Genomic DNA, 14,437 nt, shown 5'->3' with positions numbered 1-14,437 from the left:
GCGGACTCGAGCCGACGAGGAGAGAGGGAGCGACGGAGACGAGCTCGGGGAGAGGCGGAAGGGGATCCTTTCCGGAGAGAGCACGCCGACTCTCCCTCCTCTCGGATAAAACTTCGGAGTTCCCCGAGGGTCGGAGGGGAGAGAAGAGGAGTCGCACGGGAAGCGGGTCCGCGCGGCCGCGCGCCTCCGCCGACGTGACGCACTCGCGGAGCACCTGCGCCGTCCCCGTGCTCCACTGGCGTGCGAATTCGTACCCGTGGACGGATGACCGCCGCGGCGGCGAGGGCGCGGACATCCGAGTTGCCCGCCCCGCGCGCCCGACGACGGCGCGAGAAGACCCGCTGCGAGTTTTGCCCTTGTGCGGTGTCCTGTGCGGTGAGGTTTCGGTGAGGTGCCGGTAGCGCGCCGGTGCGGTGTCGGTGCCGGGGCCAGTGCGCGAGCCGGAAGCGTCGACCCGCGAGAGCAGCGCGGGAGAAAGCAGGAGTGGGGCCCGACCCCGAGGTGAGTGTCGACCGCGTGTCCCTTCCCGCGGGAGGGGCGCCCCGGGAGCGGGCTCGGGCCGAATGGCAACTGCGGGAGACGCGCGTCGACCTAGAGCCGCGGCCGCGACCGCGCGAGTGCCTGCCGCTCTGGCGCGCGCACCTCCTCCCGATGCGCTGGACAGGAATCGTCGTTATCGACGCGGCCAAGAAATTCGACTTTCCACGCGTCGCGTCGTCGACGCGCCCCTCTTATCGCGCACGTATGCCGCCACGAAGCGACGTCTTGTCCCTCCCGTCGCTGTCAATGGTCGTAGTCGTTGACCGGAGACGGTCGTTACCTTATCGCTCGTTTGACCGCTCGGACGGTGGGGCGGGTCGGAACCCGTTTTACTTTTCAAACGACAGTCGTGCCTATTTGCCATTGTTTTCAATGAAAAATTCGGCTCCATTAGTTTCCAAGGGAAGGGGTACCGGGAAATTAGGAACCGTGATAATATGACCGTGTTAAGAGGGAAATCGCTACCTTATGCTGGAAAAGGAGTTTATCGACGTCGGTGAAGCGGATGTCTTTGGTGATAATTAAATGGACGACTATTTCGAAATATACAGGTTACCTTTGCGGCGCGGTAAATTTCGCGAAGGAAGTATTGCGCGAACGCCGGAGCATTGCCTTGGTAGGGACATTCCTGAGTTGTTTGTCTGTGCAACTTACGGCGGCAACAACTGCGTTGAATACCTTCCCCTGGTAAATTGTGCAGCGGTTCTGTTTTATACTTCGAGTACGTTGGTAACGTTCCACGGTGCGATGCTTATTGCTACAACTTGTTTAAATTGAAATATAGGTTACGCTTGTGTAGGTACCAGTAATACCTACATTTATATCAATGCTTCGCGAGGCTACTACAAGAATCGTATTCCTTTTTACGCGACTTTCGTTTCGCGAATTTGTCAGTGCTTTAGAAATCGATGTGGTATTCCGATGGTGACAACGGCGCCATTGAAAATGTAACAACAAAGAATAATTAATACGCAATACAACCCTGCATTAATTCCTGACGCGTCTCCGTTAAAATGTCAAAATCTCGACCTCGCGGTAAAATGTTGTCCAAGTTTATAATATCCAACTTAATACATAACCTTGAATCCTTCATATTCGACTTAAAGTTAATAATTACCGACGCCTAAACGGTAACATATCTGTTCACAGTCTTAACCGTCAAAAATAATTTTGTAAGAATTAAAATTTTGTCAAATAAAAACTTTAATGATAACTTATTCTTGTAAAAATTTCCTAATAAACAGGGTAGGCTTGTCGGACACAACATATACGTTGCAGCACACCGGGCAAAAAATGGGCCTAGAGTTTAAGGAGACGTCTCACAATAGACATTAATCATCTGCGCTTTTACGAAGTCAAAAGCGTGCAGAAAGATGAATCGAAATGACAAAGCAATTATAACCAAGGGAACCCTGACCTCGAAATCTTTAAAAAGGCATTACCTTCAATAAATGACACAAATAAATCTATAAAAATTAAAATGATAACAGAAAGAACCGTTGTTCATATATTTTATAAGTGAACGCATTAATGAGCACATAAAGCTGAGATATTAATGTTTATTTAATTTCCGATTCTAAGTTTATTATAAATCGCTGGCCTTTGGATATATCTGTATACAAATTTGACGCGAAACTCTATCGAGTTTCATGATAACGAAGCGATGGTACAGCGTTGCCATATCCCTTCGCCAATGCGCTCGTGTTTACGTTTACGCAAGCGGGTAGAAGGGCGGTGGGCCGCGTGGGCGCGGTAGGGGCTGCAGGGGAGGAAAACATGGAGTGGGGGCCGTTCGCTGACACGTAATAAAGGCAAATGCGTTATATGCTAACAGTCCTGCAACGGAGTAGCAACGTACGTTCGAAAAAGGGTTCACGAAAACGATAAACGTGCGTATTAAGGAATAATAACTACGTATTAACCGGTATGTGTAAAGTACAATGCACAGATAAGCTTTAACAATCGGTATAAACGGATATATAATAGCGTAATCCAAGTTGAATTTAATTTCAAATTGATTCGAATAGTGGATGTAGATGCTTATGTGCAGTACCACATCATTTTTCGTCTTTTTCGGAACGTGTGCTGGTTTTAAGCAGTTCGGTAGCCATTGTTACAGAAACTATGTTGTCAATACGTACCGCCTGAACGACTGACAATGAGTTATGTGAACCAGTTGGAACGTTGGATATTTTAATGACATCCACGTGACGATTACAGCGCTGCTCCAATATGTTGACGCAGCTGCCTATCCTTTTTGTAACGAGACAAGCAAATGACCAAATGCATCGTTCCGTTCCCTCGGAGAATAGGGTAAACGCGGTAACATTGTCCTGTCGTCGTTCGAACGGCATTACGTAAAAAAGGCTATCGATTCCATGGGGAAATGCAGACGTAACGGGTTTGCGGCGAGTTCCGCTTCATGATGATCGTACTTTTAAATCGATGCTGTTACGAGAAGCTGTGTCGGAAATTTCAGATTCCACGAAATCTCAGAATTTTCCTTATTTGTATTACTGCTCGGAAATTTCAAAACATATGCGCTGTTTGCGGGTGAATGTAGGGGTACAAATGGGGTTGGGGTATACCCATATAAAATTGTGATGAATATTTATCGTGGAATAACATTCTAACGACAGCTGTTTCTTCCGATGAATTTCTGGGAAAATTGCGTTAAAATAAAACCCGAAGAACTGGTGGTCATAAAGATGTTCATAGACGCAGAGACTGGCTCCGCGAGAAACCGGATCCGTCATTTTCTTCTGCGTGTACGAGCGGAGGCCAAACGAGAGGTCAAATCGCTCAAATTTCATCTTCCATTAGTTTTGAAATCGCGGCCCCGAGAACGACCAAATTGCATGCAATCCTCTCCGGGTACAGTTAAAATATGATTTTCACTGGAAGTATATTACACGTGGAAACTTTCTCTGACATTCTCGAGTCATTTTTGAAGCTATTGACGTAACTCTCTCTCCCTCTCTCTCTTTCTGGAATAATCACGGGAATCTTATAATACCTCGTAAATATGTTTAACACAATTTTGCATTTTTTCCTCCCCATTATCGTTGCTTCAGTTTTTTTTTTCTGCAGCCTTACGTTAACGCAACTCGTTAAAATGGCAAACGCAACGCGTGGCTTCGCCGTAATTTCGAACGGGGGCTAGTCGGCCACTAACGCAATTAGCCTCCCACCCATAAGCCAGAAGATCGTGAGAGATCCGACCCACATCAAGGGCGGTTAGACAGCTGCCCAGGGCGCTCCTTATAAAAGGGGCCATACGCTGCGTCACGTGAGATAACGCTTATAACCCGACACACTCTTATTAAATCTCTAACAAAACAAACTTTTATTAAATTTCTAACGAGTCAAAGATTCAGGGGAAACGGCATTTCATCAACTCCTTTTATTACCGGAACACGGCCGCGATGCGGGCTACGATTCTTAAATTTTACCCGCAGCCGTTTAAGGTGATATGAAAGTGTGATATATACGTACCAAAAAGTCAACACATTTATAAAACTTTTCTCCAAACTGGGTGCACTGAATTATCTGAAACTTTAACACGTGATCATGGAGGCTCTAAGGAAGAACGCGCTGCTTGTGAAATTTCATTTTTGGGAAAAAAAGTTTTGCATTCATCTCGGATGAAAACCGACGAAAGATATTTTCCATCGAAAATTGAAACTTTACGGGCAGCGCGTTCTTCCTTAGAGCCTCCATAATCACGTGTTAAAGTTTCAGATAATTCGGTGCACCCAGTTGGAGAAAAGTTTTATAAATATATTGACTTTCTGGTACGTATATATCACACTTTCATATCACCTTAACCCTTTGAATGGAGAGCAGCGCGACACCGATCTCTTTGTAGCAGGAACTCGACAATAAGAAGCGTCGTGGCCGAACTTCCTTTCACGTCAAGCTTAAGACACCAAACGAAGTTCTCCACGGGTCATAGCGAATGCTTATCGTTCGGTATGCCTGCATGCATACCGCCCGCAGCATTTACAGGGTTAAACGGCATTCTACTCCACTCTGCTATTGTGGAGGCAGAAATCCTTAGGAATTTCCTTTCTTTTTTTTTTTTCACAAGGAACTTCGTGCAAAAGTCAGCCCGGACGATCTGGTCTCTTCCCGTTGTCTACTTCACTTCGTGCGCGCAAAGAACGACGGACGACGCGTTCTCACGAGGTTACGTTTTCGCGTACATGGGTGCCCTTACGGCCGACCTGGTCGGATCGGTCGAAGAAATGAATCCTGACTCGCGCGAGTCTTGAAATGCCCCGAAGGATGGGTATAAACGTTTTTACTCTCCAGTTGGTCGACTTTCGTCGTTCGATCGGTCCGAAGTTCCTCCTCGTTTCGGGCAGAGTGGGTGGGGCGTTCTCTCACCTCTCGGGCTGCGGCTCGGCAGCGCTTGCTACACGTGACGCGCGAGTAATCACCGATAGCGCGATAAACGGTGACGTAACGACGATAACCGACGCGCCGGCGAAAAACAATGCTCGCGTACACCGGCCGCTAATAATGGCGGCGATAGGGGCGTGGTCTAGCGCGTTCCTAGCGGGATTCAAAACAAAGGCGGTCCCTCCGCCGCGACCGTCTCGCTCTGTCGAAGTGCGGACGCGTCCGCGCTTCGCTGTCCTCCTGACACCGTTATGCTGCTTATCGTGTCCCTCTTTCCTCTCTTTACCTAAGCTGCAAAGACATAGGACATTTCCTCCTGCAGTTGCCCAGCATCCGTTGGACCTAAAGGATCATGAGTCTAGAAATGAAAGGATGGAGCTTAAAGTTAGATTCCAGAAGAGGAGAACGAAGCTCGAGGTGTAAGGAGAAGGTACTGTGGCGGCCATCTTACGTTGCTTCGCACACATACGCCGTCTCGTATTTGTGAACAGTGAAGCCAGAGTGGATGAATGACGCCTGTTTGAAGTGCGATAAAACGCGCGCCAAGAGGTACAAAGATCGTGAAATTGTCCTGTATATTGTTTTTAAGGACATAAAAATGACAAACTACAATAACAGTTACCGTGTACTTCAATTTGTCTTTATATCCGTTCTAAACAGGGGAGAACGCTAGCAACGAAAGATGGTCGTCCCTTGTTCCGTCCCTTAACGTCTTGAGCTTAATCCATGCAGGGGTACACTGTATCTCTTTATTCTTAGATCCACGCAGAGAATCATTTCTGTTTTTAAATATCTTTAAGATCTTCTCTAGTCTTTGAGCGAATTAAGATTTGTTCCTCGCGTAACTTGTGGAATGTATTATTACCCTAATAATTTATTTCATTGACTAGCATGCAGGATAACGGATTGAGATGTACACACATACGTGACATGTCGGCATATTCTAGCATCTACATCAGGCGCCGAAAGTTTCTGGCACATGTATCTCTCTATTCCACAAGGTCGCATACCTATTAAACGAATTTCCGATAATTACCTGATAACCAATCGTGTAGAAAATATTTCGTTCGCATCGCCGTACATAAATGGGTCCTAAATCGTTCGATTAATCTCGCTCTACTACCCGGGTTCTCTTTGCATTACATTCGGCATAATTTTACACAGGTGACGTACACTTAAAGTGTATAAACCCGAAAATGGTGCACAGAAAGAAACGTCAGATAAACCGTTGGAGCAAAGACTGAAACTCATAAGTTAAGCTCTAGCTTCAGAGGGTTTTGGAGCCGAGAGGAGGAGCAAAGTATTAGCCAGGTTGCATCCTCCGGATGAGATTGTCCCGTCGATCGATGAAACGACAGAGGTGCGTTCCTTATTTTCAAGGATTTCAAGGATCTCTTCTCGCAGTATGTCGATCGTAAAAGAGGGAGCCGGCGTTAAAAGAGAGCGTTTTCTTGTATTCGCGCCAACGATCGCTTTTCCCGTTTCTGCGGATTGATCGCGGCAAACCGGATGTGGGGAGGGGCTCGAAAATACTGGGAACAAGGGCAGGGCGGAAAGGCAAAAAGAGGACGACCATTTGGCAAGAAGGATAGACGGTCTTGTGTTATCATTTCCGGGGTGCGGCGAAGTACGTCGAAGTACGCCGACGGTTTCGAGAGCCATGTAAACGTTTCGGACCCGTTTCGCTCGTGGATATCGAGCTCTCAATGGAACGAGTTCTAAATCGAAGAATCTCTCTTTGTTGGAAGATGCGAAGGATGGCTTCGAATTTGGCACCATCTTTAAGGAGTCGTAGCTCGACGATAAGTTACTTCGTACATATTTCAGATTTGCCATAAGTATTTCATTTAGGTAATTGACGGATATTTCGAATACATTTTGTTCGCGGAGATTATATTTGTTCAAAAAACACCCTTGATTTTAAAAGATGGCATGAACTTGTCTGAAACGCTACCACGACTTTACGGCGAAAACGAGAAAACGTTACATTACTGGACAGTCGGTAAAAAAGGCGGTTAGGTTGGGGGATAAAAACGATATCAAGACGATATGCTCTATTCAATTTGTAATAGTTCACGACGTATCATCGACTCATGAGTGATTCACCTTTTTTTCTGTGTTTATGTATTGAAGCACTGGTCAAAAGCTCATGATTAAATTGAAAGTATCTTTAACACATATAAATTTGTTCCGACTAATTTTTAACAAGTAGTTCGTTGGCCAATGCTACGTTTACCGTAGATCTCTTTCTATACGCTGTGCCGAGTTTAGAAACGGCTGACCGGTGCTCCTGTATCCGTGCTAGAAAAATACAACGTTCGCGAATAAACGATACTCCGTGAATCCGTGTTTTCCGCGGCTCGGGGACATCGATATGTCCACACCTGAGTGCACTATAATTTTCCACATATTCTTCTAAGAGTCATGGCATGGTTAACAAAGGCCAAATATAAACGACGTACCTTTCACATAATACAATTACTCGACGCGTAATCGCGATGCCATTTATTTTTCATGCAAGTAAAAGAGATATTTTTGTACACGTACATGCTATTATTTTATACTCGTGGAATGATGCTGGATCGACCTCGAAGCGGGGTAGAATCTCACGGTTTTGAAAATTCACCTAAACCGTTAGATAACGACCGTGACGTAATCGGAATCGCGAACGACTCGACATGTAGCATAAGTTCCATGAACCTATTAAAGCCTGTACACTTTTTGACCACGTTATCGCATCGTGTCCTATTTGCGTAGAACATTAAATCGATACCAAACCGCGTTTAACCTTACATTACTTTATTCCCTGTGGACACGAAGTTCTTGCGAATTCCGTTTAATGGAATGGATGAAACCTGAAAAGGAGTAACGACAAACCCTGGCGGATTATCGAAAAACGCGGACGGCCATCCATGCTTCCGAATCTCCGTTGGAAATGTCGAAGCTCTTTAGTAAACGGTTCTCTGTGGACTTACTCCCTTCCCCTCCAGTCCTCCCCCTACGGCGAGGCTGATCCCGCTTCATCCCCACTCCGGGCCGCTTGCAGTCGCGGCTTCCCCCACTCTGGGCCGCGGCGATTCCGGCTGCCCGGCTCCCCTCCCCTGTGACCCTTCTCCGCTCGACTGCCGAGGGTCGATACCTGCGTTCTATATATACTCTCACTCGCACCTATCGGCCGGTCCAAAAGTGTGGAGCTACTTCCGACGGCACAGGACCTATTCTCCCGACCCCCTCGCCTCGCCCCGCCGTGAATTGCGCTAGCTTTGACATTGACCGCGACTACGCGAACGAAACTAAGTAAAACTCGCGATAATAGCACGACTAACTCAATGATGCGCGGACGGTGCTTGCGACTTCCTCTTCTGGCGAGTGGCGGTATCGACGTTGCAAATGCCGCTGAAAGGACGTTATTGCATCAAAAATATTGATGTAACGAATTGCGTATTGCGAGCACCAGAGGCGATATTATTGGTGCAGGAAATGCGAGTTGCCGGTGCTTCGGTGGAAGTTGGAGCTCGACATGAAATACGGATAGAACGGGATCGAAAAATAAGGCTTTATGAAGCGCTTTCAAACTTTTCCTCGGACTTTAAATTCCGTCGCCATCGTTTTCCTGATTCATGTTTCGAAGGAAAGTTATTAAGCGACTTAAAATGGCTTCTTCGTGTAGATTTAATGTTAAGAGAATTTATTCGTTAGCGATATCCAAGGTTTATGAAAAATCTTTGACGACAAGTGCGCCGTACTTGATGTTGTTCGGGTAATACTTTTATGGCCTGTTTTTCTATCTAGAAGGGATGAAAATTGTCTTCATTACTAAAAATTATGCTTTTGCTCCAACCACGCAAGAAACAGTGAAGTACATTCTGACATAAAATATAGAGAACACGCCATACATAATGTGCACATTCAATGAAACGGTATTAATAATGCGTAATCTTCTGAAAAATGTCATGTTTGTTCTCTTTGAATTTCCGAAACAATCCAATCTAAAAAAATTTCCGAGTTTACAATTGCAGTAGGTGTTTTCTTTTAAACGGACTACTCTATTAGTCACCATTTTGAAGAGACTATTCTGGAGTTTAGTCAAACTCTGCCGTGGCCGGGAATTTCAATCCATCCTATATTCGATAATGTTGGAAGGTGCATTCATTGATTCACATTTAACCATTGCGCATCGTTTCCGGGGACGTTACCGTTGGTTGTCCGAGATGACAAAATTCCAAACGAGGGAAATAAGCGATACTTCATGAAGATACCACTAATACGGGGGGGGGGGGTGGCGATGCAGGGGGAAGGCAGGAGATGGAAGAGGTTCAGTTAATTTCAAGTTCATCGAGTCTCAAACGAGTTTCCCCTTCTCGAGGAGCGGCTCGGTGCGTTCGTCGAGCGTCGTATGTGCGCGAGTTGCAGCTACCGCGCCGCGAGTATCTCGTTCTCTAGCATTCTGCTCCTTGGCCGATGCGCACGCACTGCCATTACGAGTCGCCGCGCACGCAGTCGCGGACACGTTATTCGCGTCTTCGCCGTGTGTTTCTCCGTTTTCCCGGACCTGCGAGTGTGCCCGTGCGCACGCATACATGAGAAGCGCCCGCACACGAGCGCGTGGTGCTCACGCGGCCGATGCCGCGACGCGAAACGGTAGACACCGTTAGCAGTTCTGCTTTAATGTCTCTCTTTCTCTCTCTCTCTCTCTCTTCGAGGTGGCGCAAGGAGCAAGATTTAAGACAACTCGGAGAGGCCCGCTACCGGGGACCGTGACGAAGCGGTCGCGCGGTAACTCCGGGAATAACCCGGAACTTTTTTTCATTCTCTTCCGGTCGCCATAGACTCGTTGAGGAAGGTCGTAGGACGGAATCAGGGTAGAAGTCTCGGTCAAAAATCGAAGATCGACCCTCGTGGTCTGCATAGCGGTACCAATTCCTTTTCTTGACGGCGCCAAGAAACAATGTTTCTCTTTAGTATTTTTCGTTTTTTACGTTTTGTTATATATCTAGTATTATATATAATGCAGTACAAAGTGAGAAAGTTGTGATACTGTAACTTATAGTGGTTTCTAAAGAGATTCTGAAATTTTGGAGATAAATGATTCATGAATTATGCTTAAAGAGATAAAGTGTGATAAAGTCTGAAATGTTTTTTTTGCAATCACTTGATTAATCGCGACGATCTTTCGCTCTAATTCTCCGTCCTTTGTTGCTCGACTGGTCACGGACTTCCTGGACGTTGCACCCGATATGGCGGCGCCAACCTCCTTGCTCCTATTACACTTTTACTTTATCTTGGTAGTATATATCGACCTTGCTAGGTCAAGGAACATGCGACCTTGGATTTTGAAACTGTAGCATTCTTTAAATCGACACGTCGGAAAAAAAATTCCATGTTCCGTTCCTATAATGTCTGTACTGTCGATGTAACATCACACATAACATGCTGCGATCATTTTAAATTCCTTGATTCCAAAACATTCTAATCTATGTTTAATAGAACCAAGTTACTATGGCATCCAGTATAGTATCAATATACTCCTTCTAGTAGATGTGATATTCAAGGTGATATGAAAGCGACCTCTGGGAGGTTCATCGTTTATGAACCTTTCTTCCAAACAGGGTGTACTGAATCGTATTACATTTTATTATGTAAATATGGAAGTCCTAAGGAATGTTCTGACATCCATAACATTCAATTTTGTATATAATGTTTAAAGAAAGGTTTGTAAATAAATTAAAAAAAATGAAATTTCATGGATGTCAGAACTTCCCTAGGGCCTCCATATTCAAGAGTTAAAATTTCAATCGATTTGGTACACCTAGTTCGGTGAATAAAGTTTCATAAATGAGGCTCCTCGGGTGTTCCGTTTATGCCACTTTAAACGTTTAAATTTGCATTGAAAAAGAACTGCAATTGAATTTGCTTTGTCTAACGTGCATTTAGGAATTCTCAAAACGAGACGAGGAGTCCGCTCCACGATTTAGGTTTGCCCAACGTTCGAGTGTGCTGTGCAAAGAAAGGTCCGCAAATAGGTCTGATAATTCGAGATAAGCCGCATCGCGTCACGCTGTGAACGCGACCTAATAAAAGCGCGCGGTGCGTGCTCGATGCGTGTCTAGCGCGCGGCTCCGGCGCGCGGTTTAGTAATCCATCTACTTTACGAAAATCGGAAGAGGCAACAGACGCACGGGGATGAAAAAGCGAGGGAGGGGAAAAGCCTTCCGATTCGCGATGAATTAATATCGGCTCGGCGTCCGCAAGGTGCAATTAAAATGCGCTTAGACCATATCGAACTAGTAAAGGCGGGGCGTAAGGCCGAAGGGGTAGACCGGACTAGGTTAGGTCGGACACTTTCCCAAGTTCGCTTTCGCTGACACGCACCCCTCTCGGTCTCTCGAGCCGCTTCAACCCGCAGCCCGCCTAATCAACTCTGAGCAACTCACCCAGCCACTCGCAACGACACGAACCGCCGACAGCGCTGCTCTCGACCGGACGAAATACCACGAGATCGACGACAGGCTGAGAGCATTGCCCGAAGCATCGATTTAATTCCCGTAAATCCTACTCTCCAAGCATCACTTTTGTTAACCAATAATTAATAAAAGAAAAATAATCCTGGTACAAATGTTGAATCTTGACATTAACAGAAAGAGCGCTTGGTTTCTATATCATCTTGTCGTTAAGATGTTTTTAAATTTGACTTTTTTGAGAATCTCATCAATGCAACGCTTGGAAACGATAGGTGCTCTGTTGTTTTGAATGAGCTTGAACTTTTTATCGACATCATACGACGACGCGGTGCTACATGAATACAGAATCCGATGATGATGTTGCCATTGATTAGATTGGGAAAATAATATCGTAATACTGTTTTTGAAGTTTAACCAATTTCCCGGATCTTGTATTTTCATCAGCGAATATACAGCGGCGTGTGGCTTGCACGTCACTTCAATGATACTCCTTTCTTATACCGTTTTAATTTCTGAAAGGCGTGTTGCTTGAAAGGAAGACTCAGCTTCAAAGAGTTAATAACTCCTCTTTCCTGCATCCGCTGTTGCTGACGTGAACCACCTTCTATCGGTTGGAACGTCCTATGGCCTGCCTAATCGACATTAAACGACAAAAGGAACACAGACACACACGCACGCACGTAGTACATGACCAAATATGGCGTTGCAATAGACTGGCATGATATGGATAGCGAGATAGATCATTTTTCTTGATTGGATATTACGTGGTTACGATAATTTCGTTGTTTTTAGTAAGCGATGGTTATCGATTGCACGGAATAATTGATGGCAAAAACTTTCCGAAATTTAAAAATAAGAAAATGTGTCCGCTAAGACCCGGCAGTTGAAAAACTTGTGTTATTTGATTTAACACCTTTATCTAAAGTCTTATTTATCGTTGGATGTTTGCACGGTGACGTCACGATTCGACAGATATGGCGGGTACGTATCAGGGTAAACAATTTAAAAACTTTAATACCAGTACCAGTTTCAAGAAATTTGATTAGCTCTGAGTCATTGAACTTTATATTCTTAAGATGATAATTATCCTTTTCATGCAAGGTGACCGAGTTATTAAAAACCCGAGGTTCATTGAAGCAGGAGAAAAACTGGTGTAGTCTCTAAATAGAACAGGACGTTTTTATTTACTCCAAAATTTTGAAATTCCAAGATTAATGAGCATATCGCTGTTGTTGCGCACAGTCCAGGGTGTGCCTTCTTGACATCGGACATTTAGACAATAATGTTTAATTTCACGAATTAAGAACGTGTTCCTATGAAAATTAAAATTTGCATACTTTGCGGCTTCTTGCGAAGAAGTCATTTTTGCCTGCTACCGCCCCTAAATGCGGCTTTGTTCCTATTTCGTTCCTTTTTCTCTTGTTATCTTTTTAACTCGGTTGATTTCATCGATCGAGGAATGGCTGCATCTATAAATAAACGCTACACGCCCCTTGCCCGCGAGCCGATCCTCGTACGAGTCGTAGGCGTTATCATCGCAGTGACATCGTTATCACTGTTAAGCGTTCTAAAGATTTCGCTTTAATCACCGTTCGAGAGATCGTCTCGACACTAAAGATTGCGTGACTAATCCAAGAAAATGATACCTGCGTCATTGGGGTTACGATTTGGGACTCTAACTCTCGAATTAACACTCAAAATGGGGAAAGAAAATTAATCTTTACATCATAGAGGAAAGGCTTGAAATTATTTTATAGCCATGTATACGTGGTTGTAGCTAAACAAAGGCATATACCTATGGTAATTCGCCTTGCAAACAACTGGGAAGTGAGTTATTTCAGCTTGCTGTAAGGTGAAGTGAAACACGTCGACAAACTTGATCGACGTCGATAAAGAAGATTTTTCTAAATACCTACATTGCTGGCGCTAGTTTTTATATTGACAGCTGGGTCGAATTACATTGGGTATTGAACTAAATGGCATGCTCCACCTGCCGTTTTCGTACAATATTTATAAAGAAATCGAAGTAAAACTCTAGAAACCCTCTGGATTCATGCTTTCTGGGGCCCTAATTGACTGCAGAGGGACTCCCTGCGCCATCTGTGATTTCCAGGTCAATTAAATTTTCACTCTGAGACCTCGTATTTCTATCGTTTTAGCGTAGAAGCGCATAAAACCCTTTTTTTGCCTTTATCCCGTTCAAATGCGAGTTTATCGATTACCAGAGTGTTCTAAATTGTCGTAAAATTGTCCTGACCCTTTCGTTTCTCATATCGGAGCCTTCGATAATTGTATATTGATCGAAATATGAGAGCTCGACGCCATTTTGGTGCTGGTCTGGGCTAAGTTAAAAAATTTTTTTAAAAAATCCAAATCTTGAATGTGTCAGGACAATTCTTAGATGATCATGAGTCACGTGACAAAGTTTCGGACAGTTTGGTCTAATACCCTTAAAAAAAGTGTTGTATTCGAATCAACTGATTTGAAGGGGGTTTCACTTCACCATAATGGGGGAAATAACAGAGGAAGAATGTAACCAAATTGAAGGACAATTGAAGGAAACGCGACAAATTGAAGGAAACGCGTTGCTGTTTAGAGTCCACTCGTATGCGGGAGGAATCCTACCGATTGTCCTTGTGCAGCAGTGCGTTAGTTCCTCAGATGTATAGCGATATTTTGTTGCCAGGCCAGCACTGTATCGCTTGACATGAAGAAAAAATTAGCAAATTTGACAAATGTAACCGGGATGAATAAGTGAATTTTTTATTCCCCCTTTTTATCTATAATTCTGTACATTTTCTAAAGTGATATGTAAAATTATTCTCAACTTAATTTCAGGTCCGATTACTTGAAATCACGTTAAAACTCTCGTTAAATTAAATACTATTAGCAGTAACAATTTTTCTGAGACATTAAATAAATATGTTTAGCAATTAATCGAAATTTCATTCCAGTGTCTGAATTCAATATATTCGTATAACAAAGCTTGGAATAGAGGACAGCAAAACTTGATTTTTCGAACGACATAAGTA

The 14,437-nt window shown here is 44.5% G+C and overlaps 1 protein-coding gene across 1 annotated transcript in view; it reads left to right on the top strand.

The window, feature by feature from the left end:
• Positions 1 to 387: 387 nt before the first annotated feature.
• The window catches only part of LOC105696338, a 69,931-nt gene continuing 55,881 nt past the window's right edge, over positions 388 to 14,437 (top strand). The window contains exon 1 of the mRNA XM_023434286.1: positions 388 to 501. The gene's annotated coding sequence lies outside the window, so the exon portion shown is untranslated. The remainder of the gene's footprint in view (positions 502 to 14,437) is intronic.

The sequence above is a fragment of the Orussus abietinus genome, unplaced genomic scaffold, assembly GCF_000612105.2.
Source record: "Orussus abietinus isolate OABI.00-Male unplaced genomic scaffold, Oabi_2.0 scaffold164, whole genome shotgun sequence".
Classification (NCBI taxonomy): Eukaryota; Metazoa; Arthropoda; class Insecta; order Hymenoptera; family Orussidae; genus Orussus; species Orussus abietinus.
This window is presented reverse-complemented; position numbering and strand designations above follow the sequence as displayed.